This window comes from Pseudopipra pipra, chromosome 4, assembly GCF_036250125.1.
Source record: "Pseudopipra pipra isolate bDixPip1 chromosome 4, bDixPip1.hap1, whole genome shotgun sequence".
Lineage (NCBI taxonomy): Eukaryota > Metazoa > Chordata > Aves > Passeriformes > Pipridae > Pseudopipra > Pseudopipra pipra.
Genome location: NC_087552.1, coordinates 35,531,715 through 35,557,360, shown reverse-complemented (window position 1 = coordinate 35,557,360; position 25,646 = coordinate 35,531,715). Strand labels below are relative to the sequence as shown.

Below are 25,646 nucleotides of genomic sequence, written 5' to 3'. Positions count from 1 at the left end.
TAGAGTCTGAGATTTATGAAGAAGTTTTCATAAGATCATGAGATGCCTATCAGAACAAGGAACTAAATTCATGGAGCAAGAAACTCTTTTTCTGTAGTATTTTCCTAAAATAAAGATAAAGTGAACCAATATAGTAAAAGCATATTTGACAGCAGATTTGGCTCTCTGTCCACGGTGGTGTGGGGAAAGGTTTTCAAACAAAAGCAACCAGTTTCAACAACTACAGGAAAGTGAAAACAATTTGGAGGTAACAGCATTTTCCTTAGAAAGGCAATGGAAATTTTAACATGTAGAAATGTTAAATTGCTAAAAAAAAACAAGAAAGGAGCTTTCTTGGGTAAAGTTCTAAAGTAGATAGTTGAAATGGTAGTTTAACAATGTGATAAATGATGAATACTCTTCTTTTATCCTAATAATCTATTTAAAGTCAGCATTTCTTGATATATGACATTGGTCATTGTTACTTACACCTTTTGCTGGGCTTTAAACTCCCTGTGTGATGTCTACCAGTCTTTTGAGTAGAAATTTTTGAAGGTTTCAGCGAGGTCAGAGAGCTGAGCTGGGGGGCAAAAGATAACTGTCAAATGCAGTGGAAAACTTAATATACTGATGCTTCAGGATAGGGCCCTTGAAACAGAATAGATTGATTCTTGTCTGAGGAACGAGTTTCTCCCCTTCCTCAGAAGATTTAATTGCTTGTGGAAAATAGTAAAGCTCAAAAACACTTGGTTTTGCTCTAGGAAGACCTAGACTTCATTGGCTAAAACCTCTGTAAAACTTAATGGCTGGGCCAAAGTGGGATTACTCTGAAATCACAGACGTGAGTCCTTCACTCTGTGGGAGATGAGGGTGTTGAGCAGCCCAACTGACACTTGCTGTTTGCTGCCCGGGAGCTCTGGAAGAGAAAGCTGCTTAGAAGTAAGAGTCCTGCAAAAGCAGAACTAGGAGGAGAAAATAACAGGGAAGGGAACAAACCCAGAGAGATGAATGCATGAAACCTGAGGAATCAAACTGTAGGATGGGGAAGTGATATTCAGAGTCTAGGCTAGAAAAATGATATGTGCTAAAAAATAAGAATTGATCTGGTAGGATGTGATTCAGATAAAGATACTAATGAGAGAGAATAATAAGGAACTAGTTAACAAGAACATCAGCTCAACACAGCATGTGTGGTTTGAGATGGTGAAGGCAGACAGGCAGGTGTGCCCAAATGAAGCCAGGTTGATGTGCTAGTGTGACAACGGCGTAGACAAAATGTCCCATTAATTTGAGTTATCGATCACACAGGTGATACCACCTCATCACTGTTACCTACTTTGGCTATTATAGCAGACCCTAGTTGTTCTGCAGGTTTCTTTGGTGTATGTGAGTATGTATTACAGATGTGTATAATACCTTTTTCCATACCTTTTGTCCCCTTTCCATAGAACCGTTGCTCAAAATTTTGATGTGCTGGGGATAAATCAGAGCTGTATGACATTTTTATCTGTAGAGCTCTAACCTCATTTTATACTACACAGTGAATACACAATAGGGGAGGAGGACTTCTTGTAGTCAGGCAGCTAAATGTTACCCGGGATATATGGCGTATATCCTTTTCTACCCACATAGGTCCTGTTTGATGCTAGACCTATTTTTTATTTTTTAAAGTTTGTTTATTTAGTATTTTTAATTTTTTTTTATTTGCAAGTGTGTATTTTCACTGCGTCATTCTTCTCCTTTTCTGGGTGCCTGATCTGAAAGTCAGGATCTGATCTGCAGAAGAATTAGATGATTAGGAATTTTAGTGCTTACTTGCTGTAGAGACTGTACAGCTCTATGTGTTAGTGTCTGGAGATACTTCTGAGCCAGGTATCATGTCTACATTTAAAAATGTTCAGTATTATTCAGGAAATGACATTACATTATAATGGGTACCTTTTGGTTTAGCAAATTTGTAGAAGAGAATTCTGCTCTCGCTTTTAATAATTTAGCCTCAGACCTAGCTTCCTACTTAAATATTACTGAGGAGTAGTGTGAAGCTTACTCCAGTTCTCCTTCTGCTTCACTCTGTAGTGTTATGGTCTCCATAGGACTGCAGCTGTATGAGTTTTACTTTTATTCCTCTGAAATAGTCATTATAGAGCTGGAAGGTTGTCCATGCCTTAATGCCGTGTTGGCTGTGCGGTTCCATAATGGTGCTTCATGCATTATGTTGTCTGCAATTCCCTGTGCAATCGTCGCAGTTGTTGTGCATTACTTTAAATGTACAGAGAGAATGCAGATGCTTTACTGGAAATGGGGAAAAAAAAATCTGTTTTTTTCCCTCCAGATACTAACTTTTTGATTTCACCTTTAGTTAAATAAGAATCGAAGCCTATTTTTGGATCTCTAAATTACAACTTTATGCCTCACTATCTCTACACAATACTGTTGAAGCATGCAAAACTTCGTTATTGCAAGGGCAGTGAATTGTGCTCTTCTATACTGACAAACTAATAAGAATTATGACAGACAATGTTGCTTTTTGGGCTAATAATAAAATAGTTTATTTCATGAGAGAACAAATAATATAACAGACATCTGAGAGCAGGATCATTAAAATTATCTGAGGAAAAGGTTTCTTTCCTCAATCTTATGAACAAGAAAAAATAAAAATAGGAATAAAAATGCTGTTTAAAGTATAATTAAACCTGTGTGTTATTTGCATTTTAGGATTATTTAAATCACTTTCCAAGGAGGAAATGCCAGGAAATAAAACAGATGATGTCTTGCAAAACTGACAGAGAAACTAGGCAACTTCTGGTAGTGTTTAATTGTTAGTGTTCTGGGAGAGCACCAGTCAACCAACAGATAGATCCCTCAACTTTATAGAAATACAAATAGATTGACTATTAACATCTAAACAGCTATATGCTACTCCTGCTTGACTTTTTCTCTTTATTGCTTTGGAACACAAAGAGATTAATAATGTTTTTTGATCACAAAACATGTTATAGAAATAAATTAATTTATGGTTAGTTGTTGTGAAAAAACATGTCCTATATTTTCTTAAGCTATTTATAAAGTAATTTTTTAAGGAAAGATATTTTAAAATAATTGAATAAGTTTATAATTAAGAAAAAAAAGGGATAATGTGGGCTTACTTGCCTAGACTATAAAATGTCGACATGAAACAAGATGTATCTTCCCTAAACAGGCACATTTAACTTAAAATTCATGATGTTTTTTCCTTGATATTAAAAAAAAACCCACAACTGAAGTTATCCAATTCTCATCCATCTTTTTTCTTTCCCCTTGGTAGAATGATTTCTGCAGCTTGTGTTGCATAAAATAGTGTTAAGCAATGCTTATTATAAGCCAGGAAGCCTAATGAAATATTTACATGAACACTTAACTAACAGACATAACTTTTAGGATTTAACAGACCACCTGCTCTGCAACTGAAATAGAGCAATGCTGTTTTTGAAACTAGTTAGTTATTTATGGCCAAGGAAACATCCTGGATAGAGCTCCCAGAAAGTTGTTTGCTCATCCCATTAATTCTTTTAAACCGTTAAAAAAAATTACTTGACAAACCATAAGGCTTCCAGAAGAAAAAGAAGAATGGGGGTGGGGGAAGAAGGAAGAGGAACAGAAGGAGAAACTGGTAAAGAAATGCAGTCTAGAGTAGCATTCAAGAGTACATTCTCTTAAAAAAGGTAAAATCTTTTGCACCTCCACCTTATTTTAATAGTCAACTAGTTTAACACATTGTTCTTCTCCCCATATTCAGAGCTGCTTGTGCTCTGTCTTCAGTCCAGAAGCTGCATAATGCTCTGTTACTGTGACTGTTACCCAATTTGCTGGCTCTTTTTCACAAGCCTGATTAGCAAAAACACAGCTAGTGCCGGCTCTGGAGCAGTTTCTGTGTACTTGTCCACGTAGATGGTTTTTGTGTGGAGGTGCATGTGCTAAACTGAAGTAAACCCTAGCCATTGCTGTGATTAGAAATATCACCAGTTTAACTGCTGGCATCTTTTTTCCAGCTATGGAAATCTAGGAGTAGACAGACATATCAAAATATTTTTGACTGTATCTGTTCCAGCAAGGACTTTATCAGAGTGAAATAGATACATCTTTCAAGTATAACATCAGATAGCAACTAAATGCAACATTTTGCCTTGCAGGGGTAAGTTTTCCTTGTCAGACACAGTTGCTACACTTCCATTTTTGCATTTAAAATTGTTATCAAGTTTGTTCAGTCTGTGACAGTGGTATGACCTTTCCTCTGTGCTCGTCTCTAGAATGAGATGAAATGAGATACAAGGAGTTAGAAGTCAATGCTGTTTCAACAGCTTTCATACAACACATACCCGTTTTTTTGTAAGTTCACCTGCTCAGACAGGCAATGAAAGCTTCAAAATCTGAATAGTCACATAGGTTGAAAGACTTTTTTTCTGGCAAAATGAAAGTAATTGTTCTAAACTAGACCTGAGAGGGCTGGTCTTTTTCACAGGCAAGGAATGTAAAATATCCTCCTGCTAGATCAATTTTTTTTTTTTTTTTTTTTAATGCTGAAGCAATGAAGAGCATGCCTTCCATTTTTTCAGTTGGCTGTCATGTAGCTACTATATTAGTATGACATATAGCAGTAATTACATGATAATAGTAACCACGGGGGAAAGGTTAGCTGTCATACTCTGCAGGACTGTACAGGTAGTGCTGTAAGTGGCTGCTCTTTCTCTTGGTGGACAATTGTAGCGTCCTCACCGGACAAACACACCAAGCCTTTCTCAGCTTTGAGGCTGGAATAAACAGGCACAAACACCATGCATCTTACAGGACATGATTAGAATGTTTCCTGTCTTGAACTTTGTGATGCTGAAAAGGTGAGTATTCTGCCGCAGCTCTCATTACTACTGTGTTAAGCAAGGTCTGGTTTTGACAATAGTCCAGTTGAACTAACTTACTGCTTATTTTTGGCATAATATTCAAACTGTTAAACAGCAAGTCTGGCTTTCAGTCAACATTTTAAGCTTAGGCTTTGTGTTTTGTCCTGTAGTGAATGCTGTAACGATCGCAGAACTGGCAGGTACTGCAAGTACTTGGAAATAACAGAGGCTGTTTCAGGTAGCAAAACAGTTGACAATTGTGAGCATTTCTGCCAGGAAATGTTGCTTCCCAGTTAGGGAATGTTCTGTAACAAAAAATCCCCTGAATGGTTTTATTTCTAGGTTGGAAATTGTTTGACTGAACCCATACCTTGTAGAGAAAGCAATAAAAAATGGTTAATGCAGAGTTTTTTTGAAAGAGCTGGTGGTCTAATCCCCTTTTTACACATTGGTGTTTGTTTACTTACTGGAGGATTTTAGAATCAATTTAATGTTCATTGAGACTCGCCTACTTTTGCCTTGATTCTCTGTTTCATCTTTTTATGGTTATTTTGGGTCAGAAGATTTCCTTCAAACTAAGTCCTCTTTCCTGATTTTGTTAGTTTAGGTACTGTATAGTAATTAGTTGTAATTGTTGAGAACCTGTGTTCTCAGTGGAAAGCATTAAATGTGAAGCTTGCTTGTTAGCTGTTGAAAGTATGCATAGTTGATAAACAGTTGCTGCACAGAATACCGAAAACATTTTCTTTAGGGAGAAGGATTCCCTACCTACATATCAGTATTAGTGTTGTGGAAAGTCCTGAGCACATAGTTGTCTGTCTGGTTCATGGCCAAAATCAAGACAGAGGAGACAAATGCTGTAAAGACAGGAAGTAAAAGTATTCTTTATGAGGAAAAATATAAGCTGTTATCCATAAAGATACTGTGTGTTGGTATTTAATTATCCCTTGGAAACATTCCCATATGGTACATTGTCATAATGAAAGACTAAAACCTACAATTTATGGGATAACGGAGAATGGTCTTTGCAGATGGACATCAAGAAAACAGAATTTAGATAAACTCAGCTCCTGGCCTTGCACAGGACAACTTCAGGAATTGCACCATGTGCCTGAGAGCACTGTCCAGATGCTGGTTTTGATGGTCATCAGCTTTTGGCTTCTTTGCTGGGATTTCCAGGAATGACAGTTTGTGCTGTTTGTGATGGCTTGACTTACCTTTGCTAATCTTTTTTAGAGATCTGTAATAGATATATCAGGGTTGGTATGAATGAAATAGAAATGGTGTGTTTAGCAAACAGAAACAGCAGAAGCGTTAAAAGAAAAGAATACTTCATTTGGGTCAAGACCAGGATACCCTCTGGAAGAGCAAGTGACTTGTCAGTGAAAGCTTGTTATGTGGACTAGTACTTTTCCTACGTGCCCAACAGGCTATAGACCATATTCCAAATGAAGAAAACCGGAACAGAAAACAAACTGGCCTAAGATTTATGGAGATTTAGGGTTTTAGTGTGGAGGATCACAACCACAATGGCTCCTGGCTCTTAAAAGCTATGAAGATCTGTCCAAGAACTGTTTAGTTGTTTCAAGTTCAGAATAAAGCCAGAAACATTGTGAGGATTTGATAGCTGGTGCCTCTTGTCCTTTTTGTTGTGCACAGGTGATCCTGGCATCTAGACAGGCATGTCACTTGTGGGTAGGTGAGTTTGAGATTGGGAGTGAATGAAATCTCTGGAAGGATGAGTATGAGTGAGATATTTTCAAATTAATATCTTCTCCTTTTGTAAGAGCTGATGTAGAAATTTTCTGCATAGCTTGCCCTACTACCTGTTTTATGCTGAAATGAAACCTCTGTCCAGTCACAGACTGGAATAGCCTTCCATTTCCTTGTCAACATGAGAACTGTTGGCAGGGTTAAAAGTTGTCAAAGGAGGAAACAGGCTAAACCAATTTATGGTTTAGAAAAGTCTTGTGTATTACCAGAGTACTAAAATTTAGTCCATAAATGAAGAATGAGTCAGAGGGGAAGGAAAAAGACTGGATGGGGTTTCTTACTGGGTATCTTGTATTAATTAGACAATTTATTTTTAATATAAACATCTGTTTTTATTTTTTATTGTAATATATCAACATTATCAATAATAGTAAATTAATGAAATTAAATTTTAAAATAGTATATCAATATATCAACACCAATAATAATTATTTTTAATACAGGCAATTTTGAATGGTTATACAGGATCCCCAAAGGTACCAGCATCCTTTGATGTGATTAAGAAGCCTTGGGAGTGCGGGAGGCTGTTTGACCTTTGCTCAACGTGGCTATTTCAGCACCAAAATGTGGCATTATCACTGTTGGGTTCCCTTTTTTCTTAAGAGATGTGTTATCACTGATGTTATTTTCAGAGGAGATAATAAACAGAAAATATAGAGAACAAATAGGAGGCAGGAAGAAGAAACTATTTTTGTAGAGTTCAGGCAGTTGTCAGGAACAAGCCTGGTAAGCAAGAGGTATTTTACAAGCCAGAAGAATAGCCGTATGGCACATGCTATATTTTTGTGAACTGCCTTTTCAGACTGAAGAATGTAGGCATCAAGATAAACATTTGTACTTCTGTAGTTGAACATGTGTTATAGTCAGTATATGTTCAAGCTTATGCAGCAAACCAGTGGGAAAGACTGCGTAAGAGACAAATAGGCTTGCTGTCTAGCAGTTTTGTTTAGGTTTTTTGTAGAAGGTGTTGTTATTTACATTTTGTTTGTTTTGTATCTTTTTTTAATGTTTAGTAGACTATAACATGGTACTCTTTGTGCCTGGAACCATATGTTTTCCAGGGCCTTGTATATAGTGTAATTAACTCCCTAGAGTGAAAGAGGGAAGTTCTTCAATGTGCTACTTGATAAAAGCTATGCAGACCTGTAGGAAGAGTAGAAAGAGAACAGCGAAGTACCTGATTGCTTCTATGTGTCCCTACAGCTTGGCTGGGGAAGAACCTAGGTTGTTAAATTGAGCAATGCTTTTAAAACAACCCCCCAAACTTTCCTTATCTTATTCTCTAATCTTTATTGGAAGCCTTTAAAGTAATTGTGACTTTTTGTTTTGGCTTTTTGGAAAAAAAGTCATAATTCATTAAGCTTAATGGGTAATGATACTGAGTTGCAGACATACTGAATGTTTTTTAAGACATCTTTTCCTAAATGTTTATGTAGCAAACCTGGGACTTGTTTTGTGTGCTCTTTTTGAAGTGACACGATTGGAAGCCGTGTGGTAATTTCACTGTATTAATACTTTATTTGGATTTTATTTTGTATAGAGATGGTTTGGATTTCTTAGTTTCTGAGGGGAAGTGCAGCTGAACCAATGAGCTGGGAATAGCAAGAAAATAATGCCTTATTTCATGTTTACAGAAGTTGCGCCTCAGGTGAAACCATTGTCTTTAATTTACCTGTTGAAAGAAGTGGTGCATTTTAAGGGTTAACCTTTGACTTAAACCTAGAACTAAAGTCTGTCCAATGAAAAAGCTGCTAGAAATGAAAGGTCATACAAAATGCAATGAATTTTTGAACTCCTCAAGAACGATTTCTCAAAGTACTGTAATTCCCTGTTGATTTGCCTAACCAGAGAGACATTTCTGTCACTGTTCACTGAACACAGTTTTTCTCATCATCTCCATGCAAATATAAAAATTCTAAGCAGAATACAGCTTATGGAAACAGCAAACAGCCTAAACAAATGGTCTGTTTGATTCCTTATGAAATATGTCAAATTGGGTCAAAAATTTTATCAGCTTGAATCAATTCAGTAACAGCTGACCTTGGATATATTATTTTCCTTCCTGTTTCTTAGCAACAGGAAACTTTTGTGCAGGATGGCTGCTTAATACCCTATTCTGTTTTGGAAGCTTTTATACCTAAAGAAGAACAGATGGTCTAAGGAAATTTTATTTGTCACAATCAAGATAGAGACTATCTATAGATTATTTTTTCTCATTTTATTGTCCTGCACTTACAATTACAAAGTATTTCCTTGATGGTTGTAAAAAACTTTGGTCAGGAACAAAGAATAAAAGTAATAGTCTTCAGATGCTACAGGTTTGGTTTTCTGTTTTTTGGTTTTTTTTTAAAGTTATGATGCTTAAAAATACATGTGCTCTTACATCTGTGATTGCATTCATAATACCAAGTGGGAGAATATGTATGATTATGTTCTGTAAGTGATGAACTGTTCTTGAATAAATGAAGAAAGCACTATCTACAATGTGATTTTGTTCACTGGTATTTGCTTAATCACTCTCAAAATCTATCGTGTGATGTGGTTTCCTTTCTCCTTTTTTACAGATTCCAAAGGTTCTTTACATTTCAGTGTGAAGAATCTTTTTTAAAAGGTTACTTTTATGTGACTTAGTGTTCACAAAAATATGATGAATCTGTAGCTTTTAAACACTATGTTGTAACACAGAAGAAATAATCTTGGTTGTTTTTCTAATGGTGGGAAACTTCTTCCAAAGACACAGGTTAAATGCTTGTAGGAGACTGGATAATCTTGATTTTTTTTTTTTTCTACATTAACTAAGATAACTATAAGCAGCCTTGATTATGACTTCATTACAGGCACCTGTGAATAAAAGATCAAGAAGACATGTTCTCTTCTAATTCTTTCTCAAAATGCTGTGTAGTACCTTTCCTTCCTTGTTCCTGAAGTTCCTCATGCAAAGAGAAGTAGCTTCTCTCCATCACTTAGTTGCTGTCTTAAGAATCATCCTGTAATGATGCTTATAAATGCCTGACAGGGAAGATGTCTGGTTTTCTGTGATTTCTGGTTTGTCATGGAGAACAAGTCTTGACATGCAAGTTCTGATTAGCAGGTAGAGCTTTTTTAGCTGCAGAGTGTGATATGAAACTCTTCCATCATGAAACCTCCTCATCGTCTTATGTCCCTGTTGCCATATTTCTGTGTTGTCATAGGGCTGTCTTGGTTTAGGAACAGCACTCCCTAATTTAGTGTCCCCCACCGAGACTTTCCCAGCCAGATGCTGCTCACTCTCTCCTCTCCTATCCACTCCCCCTTCCCAATCCAGGGATGGGGTTGAGAATTGGAGGCACAAAAAGGTAAAAATTACTGATTGAGATAACCAGATTTACTGGGAAGAGCAATGAGATAAAAAACCAAACAGTGACAGCAACAATGCTAATAACAAAAGTGTACAAGGAGAGGATAATCTACATGCAAAATGCTCACCAAAGCCCAAGGTGACATGACCACAGCCGGTGGCACCCCACCCTGATCGCTCTGTCTGCCACACTTGCTCCTGAATGAAAACCATGCCCTTTCTTCCTGGAAGTGAGAGAGAGTCCCCTTTCCCTGCCCCAGGCCATGACATAAGATGGTATCTAATGTGACCAATGTCTTGGCCACACCCCCTCCCCTGATCTGGGCCAGAACTAGGACAGTTGTGAGCGACCATATTTTAAGAGTTAGCCTAGAAATATTTCTACTTGCAACTTCTGCTTGGTGCAAGAAAAGAGAATGTCGTCTTTTTTTAGTTCCACTAAAGTAAAATTTTTCTGACTTCACACATTTTCACATGGAATATTTTGAAATTAAACTGAAGTGTGGAACTTCACTATCTCTTTTACACTTTCAGAGAGGAGCTCTTCCATTTTGTTTTGCATCTTTTTCTTGTATTTTAATTGGTTGGGCTGAATAAAATCTAGAGGTTTATGTTTTGACATATTCACCCCCATCCACTCCCTCATTTCCAGATTTTACATAAAAATTAATTTGAAGCCTAAAACAAGCTCGTCCTCTAAAAACAATACAACTCTTTGCATAGGAATGTTTTGTGTCTCCCAGTGAATCCTTCCAAGCCTTGAGTCTGTTTTCAGTCATACATCTGGTGATGGCATGTTTGATCCAGAGAAGAAAGAGGTATGTTTTGAAGCATCATTACTGTGGCTGCAGGGAGTTTCCAAAGAAAACCAGGAAAGAAGGAGAGAAAAGGTGAAAGCAGGAAATATTTTGTTTTAATTTTTTTCTTCTTTCAGTTGTCTTTCCCACTATGTTTTGAAAGGAATGATAGCAAAAGATGTCTTTTACTAGGTACTTCATCTAATGTTAAAAATAAGCTTTGGTTCTCGAGATCTTTCATGGAAAATAGCCACATGAAGCTGCTTGAATAAGTGAATTGCCTAGTACATTATCTTGCTCTTCTGTGGTTTTGTCTTTCTGAGAGTTAGCTCATTAATGAGAGGAAAGGTGATGAATCTCTAGGCTGTTATTATATCTGGCTCTTTTATGCAGAAATGATAGCCCTCCATATTTTGATCTTTGTATGACTAAGAAGATCAGTCTAGAAAGGAAGAACTCTTCAGTCTTAGTGGAGTATTGTCACAATATGTGAACTTAGAAGGGCTGAAAAAGTAAAAATTTGAAGGATTTTTTTTTCAGGAAAAAAGACCTCCCTTATTTTTTTTTTCTGAGTTAAAGCTCTTTATGAATGTTTTATTGTGTAGTACTCAAGCACATCTGAATAGTGTGAGTGGCAGTGAGCATGTCTGCTCATCTGTTATGTTCACTAATAGATCTCCACGTTACTTAACTGAATCTCAATAGTTGCTAAAGGAGTTCAGGATTTTGAGTGGTTCAAATCACATATTAGTTGAGAATTTAATTTGATCACTGCGAGTGCTGCTAGAACTGACTACTAGTGAAATCAAGTTTATGATTGTGTTTTTCAAAAAATGATTTCTTGCTGGGACAGGTGGTGTTTGGGTTTTGTTGTTGGGGTTTTTTTTTTTCATTTTTAAGTAAAGCAGCAAATTTGTGCCATTTCAAAAGACTTGACAGAAGGTGTGAGTGTACTCAAGTTCTGAACTATGTAGAAGAACAAACTCATATCACTATAACTGTCCAACACAGATTATAGTTTCCTGTTACAACAGTCTCTAATTGTATGTCTCTTTCTAAGGCACAAGATAAGCCTTTTATGGACACAGGGTCCTCATTTGACTATGACAAGTGATGTATGGGCTTTCACCTGTTGGTTCACTAAACTTCAGTTCCTCCTTTTCCTTTCCTGTTCCTCCTCTTTCTGGTCTTGCTGAGTCAATAAAAAAACAGAAACCCCCTAAAGCCAAACAAACATTAAAAAAAAAGCCAAAGAAATTACACCTAAAAAACCCCACAGCCCCCACCCCCAAACATAACTCAACCAACCAAGCAAAACTCCCCATAACAGAAGAAATAAACCCCTAAGAGCTTATTAAAAGTCTTGCCCATTACTATTAAGATAAATTCAAAATTAGGAGATTGCTGCTGCATGAGGTTGGCAGTTTAATTTATATCAATGCATAAACTCAAAACAATCAGATCAAAATACTAGAGAAAAGGAGAATATGGATTGATATAACTGTAGCATCTAGAGCACATTCCTTTCTTTTCATGCGTTATATTGATCTTTAAACATGTTAATTCCTAAGGTGACCCTTTCTTACTTTGCTTATTTTAGATTTCTTAATCAGGAATATAACCTACTCCCACTTGCCTCTATAAAAATAACCTGGTGGTGTCACAGTTCACTTTTTAATTTGAAAAGCTGGATACCATATGTAATCCATTGTAATATAACTCATCTGTCACATTCACTTTGACTAACGTACCTTGGCATCTGTTAACTGGGTCTTGATAGATGGCATCATGAATGGAGTTTCGGATTCCTAATTCATGCTTCATTTTTCTGTATCAAGCAGACAAAACTTAGCTTGGTCTTGTTGAGCATTTTGTCCAGAAGAGCAAACATAATACTAGTAATGTCAACAACAATAACAAAAAAAAGGATCTACTTTATTGATGCAGGTATATATATTTTTTTCTGAATTCAAGTTCTAATATGTTCTACATTATTAGAACTCAGTGTAAGCAAATATTGTTTTATCAAGCTGTTTGTTATTCCAGATGTTTCATAATTTGGTTTTAACCTCCGCCGCCCCCAATTCTTCTTTTCTTTCTTACATCAACTTATTTCTGTATTATTGTCATCCCATGTCATGTACCTTTTCCCCTTGTAAACATTTACGGATTTTTTCTTGTTGTTCAATCTCAAGTTTAGCAAATCATGAATTCTTTGCAGGTACTCATACCATATGATCTTGCATGGTTATGTAGGTAATATAAAACAAATATAATGAAAATGAGAGCATTTTTAATTTGTCTTTAAAGCTAGATGTGGCAACATAAACTTGCAAGCATTTGATTTTCTGCAGGTGTCTCTGAGCAAGGCTATCAGATATGGATAAGCATCAATTTTGTGGTATAAAATTAGATCATAATGTTACTAGCATGTAGTGGTCTGTTGGAAAGTTTTATAATACAAAAGCTTCCAGAAGCCTGTCTGGAGAATGTTTCAAATTGGGTGTACCTGTGTTGTCCATTGCTGCCTATACTTCCAAACCTTCTGCATCTCAGAAATGTAAATGCAGTATGTCTGTCAAACTTTATAAAATAAACATATTCATTGTTTTCACACATTCTATTCTAGTTCTGATAAAAGCATCTGAGGCATTTTTAGCAGCTCGTTAGACTTTTCAGAACCAGTGTAACCCTGTACTCCCTTGTTTTCACCTGTACATGAGATAAAATAGGTGGTTGGTTTTAGATAAGCAAAAGGGGAAAATAGTCCATGACACTCTCAACCTAAACAAACAAACAAAAAAATTCCTTAAATCTTAACCATTAAACCTTGTGATGTGTCTTACTGGCTTATGCTTTAATTATTTCCCTTGAGGTTTTTTTGTTGTTGTTTTTTTTTTTTTCCCTTCTCCTCGGGAGGAGAGCAAACCCAGTGCATCTGCCAACATTTTTATTTTAGTTTTCATATTAAAACAGTTGCTCAGCTATGTTCTCTGAACTCTCACAAGAGTAAAAATGCTTTAAATTTTTTAAATATGTCAGAATTCACACATACCCACATAGAAACTTGGAGTATGATGCGTCATCTAATCATTCTTCTCAGTTTTGCTCCATCTTCCTTGAGACTGTTCCTGTCTCTTTTCACTTTTGAGTGAATATTGGTGGAATGGATACGAAGAAAAATGTGTACACTCTTGGCTTGTAGCAGTTGATCTGTGCCCCTCCTGGGATATTGGCCAATACTGAATTTGTCATACTTTTTACATAGAAGAAAAAACAAACAGAACTTGAGAAAGTTTGGAATAGTCCAAAATTTTAATGAGTAACTTCTTTCTCACAGCATTATGAGATTCTTTTTGAAACCTGTAGTATATATGAGAAACATTTATGAAGAATTATCATAGAATCATACAGTCATTCAAGTTGAAGGGCGTCAAACAGCCAAACACCACCCCAGCATCTTGCTCACTCCCATCTCCTGTAGGACAAGGAGAAAATAGAAGGAAGGCAAGTATGCTCACAGATTGAGGTAATGACAGTTTAACAGAAAAAGCACAAGTCTGATGCTTAAGCAAAGCAAAACAAGAAATTTAATTCACTGATTCCTGTAGTCAGGCAGATGTCCAGCTGCTTACTGATTCCTGTAGTCAGGCAGATGTCCAGCTGCTTCCTGCATGCATCATGAGTGCCATAACCATGACTGTTCCCCTTTTTTCCTCCTTCCCTTGAGCTTTTATTTCTGAGCATGACATTGTATAGTATGGTCTGTTTGTCATAGCTTATATTAGCTGATTGACTTGATACTGTGCTGGCACAGTTCAGCAATAGGTAGAACACTGGTGTGTTACCAACACCATTTTAACCACAAATAAAAATCCCAGCACCATAAGGCCTGCTCTGAAGAAAGTTAATTCCATCCCAGCCAGACCTGGTACAATCTCTGTCTCTTATTCCATACCATTTCTGTTTCATCTGGAATTGATCTGTCTAGCTGCCTGCTTTTAATGGGACTGGCTGTGAAGGTATACAGGCTGTTCTGGGCCATGTCTACTTGTTCTGGATATTTTCAAGAGTGAAGATTCCTCAGTCTTTCTGGACAGCCTGTTTTGGTTTTTGATTATCTTTATGAAGAAGATTTTTTTTTTCTTTTATCTAATCTGAATTTCTCTTTCTTCAGTTTACATTCATTGCCTCTCATCTTTTTGCTGTGGATTTTTCAGCAAGTATGGCTCTGTTTTTAAATAGTTGAGTGTTGCAGTGTGGTGTCCCCTCAACATTCTCCTTTAGAGGCTGAACAGACACAGTTCTCTGAGCTGCTCCCTGTACATCCCATACTTTAGCCCCAAACCATCTCATTGTCTTTCCAATGTGTTTTATACTGGGGAGCATAAAATGGAATACAGTACTCAAAAGGTAGTCTGACAGATGTGGACTAGAATAACCATTTCCCTTTTCTTGCTGGTTCTGCTGTAGCTACTGCAGTCTAGGATGTCCTTAGCATTCGGTTTCTGCAAGGGTGCATTTTTGACTTATATTTGAATTGTCCACCAGACCGAGCACATCCTCTTGTGCAAAGCTGATTTCTGATCATTTAGCTCTCACACTGGACTTTTGCATAGGGCTATTCCATCCTAGTTATAGGATGTTGGGTTGTCTTTTGCTGATTTTTCTTGAGATTTGTCAGCCCAGTCAGTTGCAATTCTTCTGAAGCGCAGCCAGGTACTCTGGTTTGTGTGAACCCCTCCCCTCAACAACCAGTGAATTTGATGAGATGCATTCATCCCACCAACCAGGCCATCATGGAGGTGTTAAATAGAGAATCATGGAATCATAGAATATCTCAAATTGGATGGGACCCATAAGGATCACCAAGTTCAACTCCTAGTTCCTTGCAGGACTACCTAAAACTAAACCAGATGACTAAGAGCATTGTTCATATGCTCCTTGAACTCTGGCAGGCTTGGTTCTCTGCAGAGCCTGTTCCAGTGACTGACTACCCTCTCAGTCAATAACCTTTTCCTAATGTCCAGTCTGAACTAACCCTGATGCTGCTTCATTCCATTTCTCATGTCCTGTCACTGCTCACCAGAGAGAGGAGATTGTTTTAATGATACTGCTCATCCTGTGCTCATAGGGTCAACAAGTTGAAGGGACTGTTGGGAAGTTGAGGCTTGCATACTATAATTTCTATTACTGCTAGAATGCAGTCTGTTAGAAAACTAATGGTGACTTACAGGTTTAAATGTCATTTGGGTTTAATTTATAATCAAATGGTTAGAATTTATAAATTGTCAGTACTCATTCTTTTGGGAGATACTGAATGCTTGGGGAAAGGGCTGAATAATAGTAATACGGATAGTAGTAAGAGAAGGAAGGGGACTATGGAAACCTGACAACAATGTAACATTTCCCTGGGCAAAGCAGTATTTTAGATTTTTGGATATATTCCCCATTTGTTACTTGAGTTTTAGCCAATCTCTGTGTTTAGAATAATTCTGTTGCATTTGTTTTATTTATTTTGTCCAACTTCAGCAGAGGTGCAAGCATTTTTGTAAAACTTCTAGACTCCACCTGAACAGATTCAATTTATACCTTGATAAGATACCCAGAGATAGCACTTGTTTTTCTAATTCCAGATAGGATATAACAATAGAATAAGATAAGACAGTTACAGGGAAACACTAACAAGATTTCATTTCCTAAATGTTATGTCAAATTTGATCTAGTCATTGGAAAAATCAGCTAAGCTTTGATTATGCCCCTTTAACCACTACTTTTTTCTTGCCATTTTTTCTTTTTGTTTACCTTTATACGCCAGTATACAGAAAATATTGTTTGTAATGTGTTTTTAATTTCTTCAGCATTTTTATTAAGGCCCGTATATGTAAGTATTTTTCCTTCTGTAAGTTCTACGTCACTTATGAAATACTTTGCAATAGTATTTGATGAATTTAGTGACTTAGGCGGTCTTTGAAATAACAAGAATAACAAAAAATTTAATCACTAGAGAGATTATATTTATTTATTCAGAGAATTTATTGGTGTATATTTCGGCACTTTGTCATTTATGGCTTGTGTTTATTTCCATCTCCCCCACCCCTTCCCTTTTTTGTAATTATATATCCTGAAGCAGAGACATCTTTCTCTTAGTAGTTCAGAGTTTTTCAGTGGGTTTGCTCTGCTCTGAGCCCTTGGAGATTCTAAATCAGGGCACCAAGAGAGATTTTTTTTTTAATCAGAAGTACCAAAGCTGGTTAAAAGCACAGAAACAGTTGAAAATTGATGGGCATTTTCCTGAATCAAGATAATTTTTATGCTCTTTTGATTTCTGTGTCTAATACATAGCCGGAAATTTTGCAAAGACTTGGTTAGCATAACCGCTACATAATGAGTGGAATTCATGAGCGAGGTAATATTGGTAGATATTTAGTAGAGTCTACAAGATTTTTGTAGGAGAAGCTATACTAAGTGTGAAGTGGTGGAAAGATTTTTAGCCACAATATTATCTGTAAATCTCTGTCTTTCATTACTTGGTGTTACATACTTTAATGGAAATCTGTTAAATAGAGTGTTGCTATTTTTTGTTAATTTGTGTATTTTGCACTCTGAGATAAAATGCTCATTTTAATTTTGGGTTACAGAGCTGTAAGATTTACTGTCCCTGGGTATATTTTGCTTTTTTTACAAGTGGTTTAGAATCTCAACATTAAATTATAATTGACCTGATGAGTTCTTTCCTTGCTGTCATGGAACAAATGGGTGGGAAGAGCACATGTCAGCTTTGATGTCACCCCTCTTGAGCACAGGCTTGAGGAACACCTGCTGTTAAGGCTGTTGACTGTTATGACACTTCATTGAAAGACTGAGAACTTCTTTGTTTCTACCCTATTTTTAAACTAGAAATGTCTTCCTAATACTACAATTTATCATGTTATAGCAATAGTGTTAAGTTGCCATATATGTATGCAATTGGTTTTAGATATCATTTGATTTCTGAATGATTGGTCAGTGAATGCCATAATCATGTTTCGAATTCTTAGTAGGCGGTGTGAAACTTTCGTACTTCCCTTGCATATGCTTTTCAAATTATAGAGTAAATTTTGGTCCATCTGTTTGCGAAGTGACTGCTGAATCTGAGAATTTAAAATTTAGCAGAAATGCATGTAACAAATAATGGTACAATGTATTTTTATGTACGTGTAAAATTCTACCTAATTTTTGACTCAAAATACTAGCAGCTTGTCCAGAGTTTTGTAATAAATGAAGCAAACCTTGATTTCTGAAAGCTTTTCACAGTCTTTAGTTGTTTCCCCATATTGCCATTATCCTTTCTTTATAGAATTAAATTGGGAGGGGAAGGAAAAAACTCCAACAACCTCATGCCAAAGAAAACCTGCAAAGTTAGTTTTTTTCTCTTGTCTGATGCCACTTATGTCTTTTCTTCCATGTTTTCAGAAGTTAAAGCTATTGCACTTCATATTTTTCTTTCCTTTCTGTCTTCACTGTCTCTGCCTTGAAGTCTGTAAAATGACAGAGTCCAAGCTTGTTTCCTCATGCTTTTAATTCCTTTACCTGTCATTTTATATCCACTGATAGTATTAGACATTATTCCACTTCCTTGTGTTTGTTCTTCAAAATTCATGGAGTTATTTTATTTGATTAGAATTTATTTGGTGTTTTAGTTATGAACCATACATCTTTTGTTCAGTAAACCTACCAAAATATTTTTCCTGTGTGGAAATTAATTTTTTTTTTTCTTAATATATTGGAAGGATTTTCTGCAAAGAAAATTTTTTCTTGTTTGTTCTTTGTCTGTTGGTAAACATTGCAATGACTCCCTTTGCACTTCCTAGCTTTCTGAGCACTAATGCCAAGGCCTGCTGTAATTTTCTGTGAATAGCACAATTTGAATATAGAGAGTTGTCAAACATATGACTAATCTTTGTGTACAACATTTCTGTTGTGTTTTGGCATTCAAACTTCTTTTTCATATACATGTAATGTGATATATCCAAGTCTACAGTATTGTTAATTTGCAACAACCTTGGTTTTGGAATAGTTTGGATTTTCTGTTTGTGAAACTCGTAACACTTCTATTGTTTTTTTCCTTTTTTCCTCCCCCCCCCACACCTCCAGTTAACTTTATCAAAGTACAGTTTCCCAGAATCTTGACCCTAACAGGAGTGGATGGGATTTCTGTCTCCAAGGGGAAAATTATTGCTGTTCTGTCTAGGGGAAAATGATTGCTGTTGCGTCGATTTGTAGCATATTTATAATGCTTTATGATATAACCAGAAAAAATAGGATTTACCTATAGGTGAATTCTGGAATACCTTTTCCAGTGAAACAAAGCATGGATATTTTTTGCCAATTAAAAGTACAATGTTTGGAGTAATTTTAGATTTGTTTTTAATCATAGAATATTTGATGTTGGAAAAAACCTCTGGAAATTATGTAGCTCAATCTCCCTGTAGGGAGTAGGGCCAACTAGAACAGTTTTATGAGGCATGTGTCACGTTAGGTTTTGAGCATTCCTAAGGACGGAGACTCAACAACCAGCCTGGGAAGAGCCTGTTACAGTGTTTGATCTTTACAGCACATCACCCAGCACCGTGGGGACAGGCAGGAGCACGTGCAGGGGTCAGGAGGGTACAGAGGACAGCATGTCAAGGCTTTTTCTTGTGTTTAAATGTATTTCAGTTTGTGTCTGTTGACCTGTGACTGGACACCACTGACAAGTCTGCCTCTATCTTCTTTAGTTACCAGGTTTTTAGATGGATTAAATCCCCTGAGCCTTCTTGTCACCAGGCTGAACAATCCCAGCTCTCTCAACTTCTCCCCAAATGAGTTTGCTTTAAACCACTCCTGACAGGTTTTAAGATAATCATAAACTAATACAATAGTAGTTACTTAAAGAATTGTGCGAAAAAGGGGATGACCCTTAATTTGGGAAGATATGAAGGTGTAATTTGTAAACAAAGGTAGGACTTGCTTTGCTACTGATGTACTGACTTTTATATAGTTCAACTTAGTGTGTTTTTGAGATCTTGAATTTGAGCAAAAGGATTATGCTTTTTGTCAAGTTACAATTGAAGCCGTGTGAAATGGAAAAAAGTATTACCTAGTATTTATGGAACTAGTTTATTTACCTCAGGGGAGGAAAAAAAAAGAAAAAAATTGGTCCATCCAGCTCTTTTTTTTTTTTCCCCTAAAAATTGTCTATGTCTTTATTTGTATCATGCATTTAATTTTTTCTTCTTGGTTCTATGACTGACTTTTAATTTTTAATGTTGCAATGCAGTTTCTGGTTAGATGACGGGGCTGCTTTTTTGCGTTCATTTCAATTATTGAATGAGTTCTTTTAGGGTTTCTTTTTAGTCACAATATTCATCAAGTTTGACTTGTTCATTTGATTCCAAAATAGGATTGGGAAACTGATCTTTAATGTTCCTCTAAGGTGTTCAAATTAGTTGGAAGTGATAATACAGTGAGAATCTAATGGTAGTCCTCTGCCTTCCTTCACCTAATGTTGTTTTCTGAGCAGACAAGTAAAAAAAGGAAAGCTGCATTCTGGGGAAGAAAAAGTTTATATTTGACACTATACCATGCTGCATGACAGTGCCTCTTTTACTCCTGTTTCTGTAAAGCTTTCTGGTAAATAGTATATTGATTTTACCTTTTGGGAACAAAGTGCCTCTGCATGAACAGCAGTACAGTGCTTCAGGCCTGCCCTATATGATCATCTCCTCTGAAACATAATCTGTTGTAAAATATTGCAGTTATAGTTGATCCTCTATATCCTGTCCAAAGAAGAGGTCAACCCCCCTTTAATCTTATCTTTTTATACTGCAATAAATTGCAGTATATATTAATTTCATTAATGTTTATAGTCTGTTTTTATTTAACTTTTTCCTTTCTCTTCCCTTTTTCCTTTCTCTTTACTCTTCCCCCCCCCTCCCCCCCCCCCCAGATTCTCTGTCAGTGTTTAAACATGAAGAACGTAAAGACAGTAATATTTGAGTGGGTGATGAAGTGGAGAGTGATAAGGTCATTACAAGGATGCATCAATAGTAGCAAGGACTTCAAGGGGCTGGGCCAATTGGTTTAATGGGACAGGAGCACAGGAGGTGTTTGCCTCAGTTCCTGCAGTAGCAGGAATGAATGAGGAGAGGAGTACGAAACCCCATCCTATCAATAGGTGGCTAAAGGATTGGTGCCACCAGCAGAATTTTGGTTTTTTCAACCATAGGGCAAATTCTATGGTACCTAGCCTGTTAGAGTCAGATGAACTTCATCCATCTAGCAAGGGCAAAAGGACTCTAGTCCATAGGTTGTCAGGACTGATCAGGAGGACTTTAAACTAGGTTTGAAGGGGGGAGGGGTTGAAACCAGGCTCTCCAGCTCCCTGAAAGGAGGTTGTAGCCAGGTGGGCGTCAGTCTCTTCTCCCAGGTGACCAGCAGTAGGACAAGAGGGCACGGTCTTAAGCTCTGCCAGGGGAGGTTTAGATTGGATATTAGGAAGACATTTTTTACAGAGAGAATAATCAGACATTGGAATGGGCTGCCCAGGGAGGTGGTGGATTCACCGCCCCTGGGGGTTTTTAAGCTGAGACTGGATGTGACACTTAGTGCCATGGTCTAGTAACCACAGCAGTGTTGGATCAAGAATTGGACTTGATGATCTCAGAGGTCTTTTCCAACCTGGTTGATTGTATGATTCTATGATAAGTTGTCTATCCTTTCCCAAAGTTTGCTAAAAACTTGTCCTGAGGTATATTTGTCTATTTCAACTGCCTTGAAAAATATAATTCTGCATTCTGAAGCCTCAAATTATATCAAGGAGTAGTCCTGCAGGTTATGTACATGGAAATACCTTGCCTGCATCATGACCATGTTTAACCAAAAAACCCCCACTTATCTCTTTGATTACTTTGTTATTGAAAGGAGGCTTGTAGTTGAAGCAGATGAAGTAGGCAATGCTTTTGGCTAAAGAGTAATTTTATGTTACAGGCAGTGATTCCCTTAGAGTTTAGATAGACTCTTTAAACTGTTCTGTGGATAGAGCAAACCAAGGAGAAGAAATGAAGCATTCTTGCCCTTTATTATAATCTAAAAAGAAATTCTTTGTGGCAATATATTTCATTCAAATAATCAATGCATGGAACTTTGGAAGAATAAATTGATATCTGATTACCTAAAACTATAAAAGGAGAATATAGAGACACGAAGAGCTTATACTTCTAATTCACCTTGTCCTTTCGTGTGGGAAACCTGCTGTACTTGTTACCAATATGTGATGGTTCAGAACAGAAGAAAATTCTCTTGGTATAATGACTTATTGTTACCCATTAATTAATTCAAACTGGGAAATTTTTAGAGGCTCATAAAGTGCTAGGGAAAATGTGTTTTTTAAGGGTTTAATTGTGTTGACTAGTTATTCTTTGCCACTAAATGTATGCTCAGCATTTTTTTATTCTATTCAATGATGTTCCAGCTTATTTTGTTTGGCCATACTGCTTCCCACAAAGAAACTACTAGTTTCCCTGTTGAAGGAAGGAGTAATTTATAGAGAACATCTGAAGTTCCAGAAGCTGCTGAAAAGATCCACAGCTCAAGTAAAAAAATCCCCCCACACTATGTAGCCAAGCAGCTTTTCCAGTATTGAAATGTTTGATACATCTTGAAGTTTCATTACTTTTTTCCTGTAATGTCTGTGGCTTGGTATTTTTGAAATGTTGTTGTAGATGAAAGAAATTCTTAGCACTTCCTTTCTAAAAATTTTTTAAAAACTAAGATTAGATGCCTTCAGGTGTATTTGTAAATAAAATTTCAATTTGATGTATAGTTTTCAAGGGATAAAGTAGTAATATTTTTCAAGTACTAGTGGGTTAGGAGAATTCAGTATCTAGCTTTGGTGTTTAATTTAGAATTTATCTTTTTGCAGATTTTTTGGTTACTGGGCAATCTCACTGAAAAATTAATTCAGAACAGGAATTAACCTGTCTAAACCTAAGGTCTGTGAAAAGCCTGTCTCTCTGCTCTCTGTATGTAGATGAATTATTTCTGAATTGTTTCTGCATCACTGTGAGCAAAATCTAGTATCTGATTCCATCAAATGAAGGAAAGGGGAAGAGGCAAAAGCACTACAAACGCTGTGGATAGGTAGCACAAACTACTCTGGGCAACCATCACAGCTGATGAATCCTAGACATATGTAGATTGGCAGGTACCTGTGGAGGACCCAAGTGCAGCCTCACATTCAACATGGTATTGGCCAGAAGAGGTGCTCCTCCAAGCAACTTTTGGGTGTCCTTTATGGCTGGAGACTATGCAACCTCCCTGCAAAACCTGTTCCATGAACTCTCAGCTGTCTGGCAAGGAGGAGGTTAACTACTGCTAATAGACAGATTTGCCACAAAGACAAAGGATAATGTGATTGCTCCATTGTATTTAGCCTTGAAGGGCTGCTTAGAAGAAGTTGTATTTTCATTCTGTTAACCATTGCATTTTCTAGAACAAGACCAAGTAATTACACGGAAGAGTAACTTTATCATAGAGGTTCCTCTGGACACAATAAAGTAGCTGTTCTGCTGCTTTGCTTTTGTTATGTTTGTAGTCTTCTGTGCTTTCTGGTCAGCATTCTTAGTGTAAACTGATGGTGCTTGTCCTATTCCAAGTTATTTCCAGTAGTCAGTGCTGACTGGTAAGATTCCAATCTCCATACAGTTGCCTTATTCTGCCTTAATCAATTCACATACACCCAGGTATTAAATTCAGCCACAGCTAGTGTGTACATGGATTACTCTTGATTTCACACTTGTCATGTAACAGAGGCTTCCTGACAGCAAATTCTAACCTATTTTGTTTATCATGACAAGAAATGTTTGTCTAAATAAAGTTATAGAGCACTTACAGATGTTGGGTGTACTGGTAAGACTCTTCTTACTGTGTTCAATAATAAAGCAGCAAAATTCAGCTTCATGTGACGGCACAAAGCAACTGCAGCACAGTTGTATACATAGATAAAACTTCATACAGCGACATGTCAACCCATAATGGAGCACTTTAAGGGCTTGACAGATCTAAATGGGTTAGCGACTGATAAAGTAGGATGATAGTTATTTCAACTGAGATCTTTTAAGCTAACTTGCCCAGCATTTTTGTGTAGTTGAGAGGCATTGGTGTCTGTCTCCATTTAAACTTCTACTTGAAGGGTAGTAAATTCTCTGGGACAGTAAATGCTAAGTGTTTCAGGATACTGTGTAATGGTAGCAGAGGCAAAAAGTGGTTTTTTTACTGTATGTGAAGAACTGTTAGAATTGATGATCTGCATATCTTATTACAAATTTTTGGTTGTTTTTTTTTCCTGGTTTCCTGGAGTCTGTCATATGTGTGTGAGTTAATCAGCTCTCAGTGGAATTCTCAAGTCTATTTGTGGAGTGGTTTGTATTAATAAACTGGCTTATTAGAGCGCTGTAGGCTGCTCTGTGTTTGACAAACTAACTGAAGTGTTCACAGGAATTGGTTGGTGTGTTTTAATTTGCTTACTGGTAGACACTGTCTGGCTTTCCTATTAAACAAAAATTTGCAATACTTAAAAAGAGGGAGTCCTACTGAAAGTTGCAGCTCTCTGGATACCCATTAGGTATCCCTTATAGGCAAATAGATGTTCTTTTAAAATAAGAATAAAAATACTGTGGAGAAAGATTGAGAAGGCGCTTTTGAATTATTTTACTTTCTTCATGGCTATATGTAAGATACTGATGAAAAAAGAAAAAAGCTTTAGTCCATCACTCTGTCTTCCTATTCTTTGTGCAGCCATTAACAATGGAAAGATTTGGGTTTTTTTCATAGAAAAAACAAATACTAGTGTTCTGTCTGTCTGTTCAGTAGTATCTAACATGTCTTAGGTTTCAATTTCCTTTCTTATCCACTGAGAAACTTTATTCAAAGGATTTGTTCTTTCTGAGCCAACAAAGGTCCTGTGGAATGTAGTCTTGATTACTCCATCAGCCCTATTATTCATCTCTGAATCAAACCTCATCCTGGAGGTGAGATGGATTCTGCAGCTAGCTCCATATTCTGCTGAAACCCTTTCCTGTCCTGCCTCCTGCTGTTCACAGGCATTGTTGTTGCCTCAAAATGTCACAAATCCCCTATAGCAGTCGCTAGGGAAAAATAAAGTATTTATGGAAAATTGCAGTGGCTTTTCAGAGACTTCAGATTTATGGTCAGTATTAGACAACATTTCTAGGAACTGTAAATGGCTTCTTTTCTATTTGTTTTTGGCAGGCAGAGGGAGGGAACACTAGTATTAATCTAGCAGCATTTCAGCTGTATGTATTACAGTTTGTGAATACCACAGAATAGGGCTGGGACATGCATAGACTCGTTGGGAAGACCTACAGCTGTAAGGCAAAAATTCTCTAGCATTATGAAATTTTGTCTTGAATTAATTTGTTACTTGGAAACAGCCCAAAATAATAGTAATGTATTTTTCTTTGTAAAGTTAATTGTGATAATCCAGTTTGCCATTAAAATTGAAGTGTTACAAAGGGGTAAAAGAAGAAAAGAGTATCTAAAATGAATTGAAAATTGGAGTGACCATTTTTACTCTGAAAATGTTCCAATAATTTAGTGGTGTTTTATTCCAAATTAAAGTAATTTGATTTTTTTTTTTTTAAATATCACATGAGAAGGAGGTTCTGAGGAATATGGCTCTAAAGAGACGCTGATTTTAGTACGTCCCAATGAAGTCAGTCTGTCGGCTGACTCCCTGGTCTTTCCTCATGGAGAGAGGAGCCACTAGAAGCCTTTGGAACCTCATAGTATGCTTTAGGGATTTTGTGCAGCGAAAAATATGTAATAAGATTATACCACAGAAAC

The 25,646-nt window shown here is 36.8% G+C and overlaps 1 protein-coding gene across 10 annotated transcripts in view; it reads left to right on the top strand.

The window, feature by feature from the left end:
* MARCHF1 (membrane associated ring-CH-type finger 1) overlaps positions 1–25,646 on the top strand; it is a 231,928-nt gene that overhangs the window by 12,841 nt on the left and 193,441 nt on the right. The gene's annotated exons all lie outside the window — the stretch shown is intronic.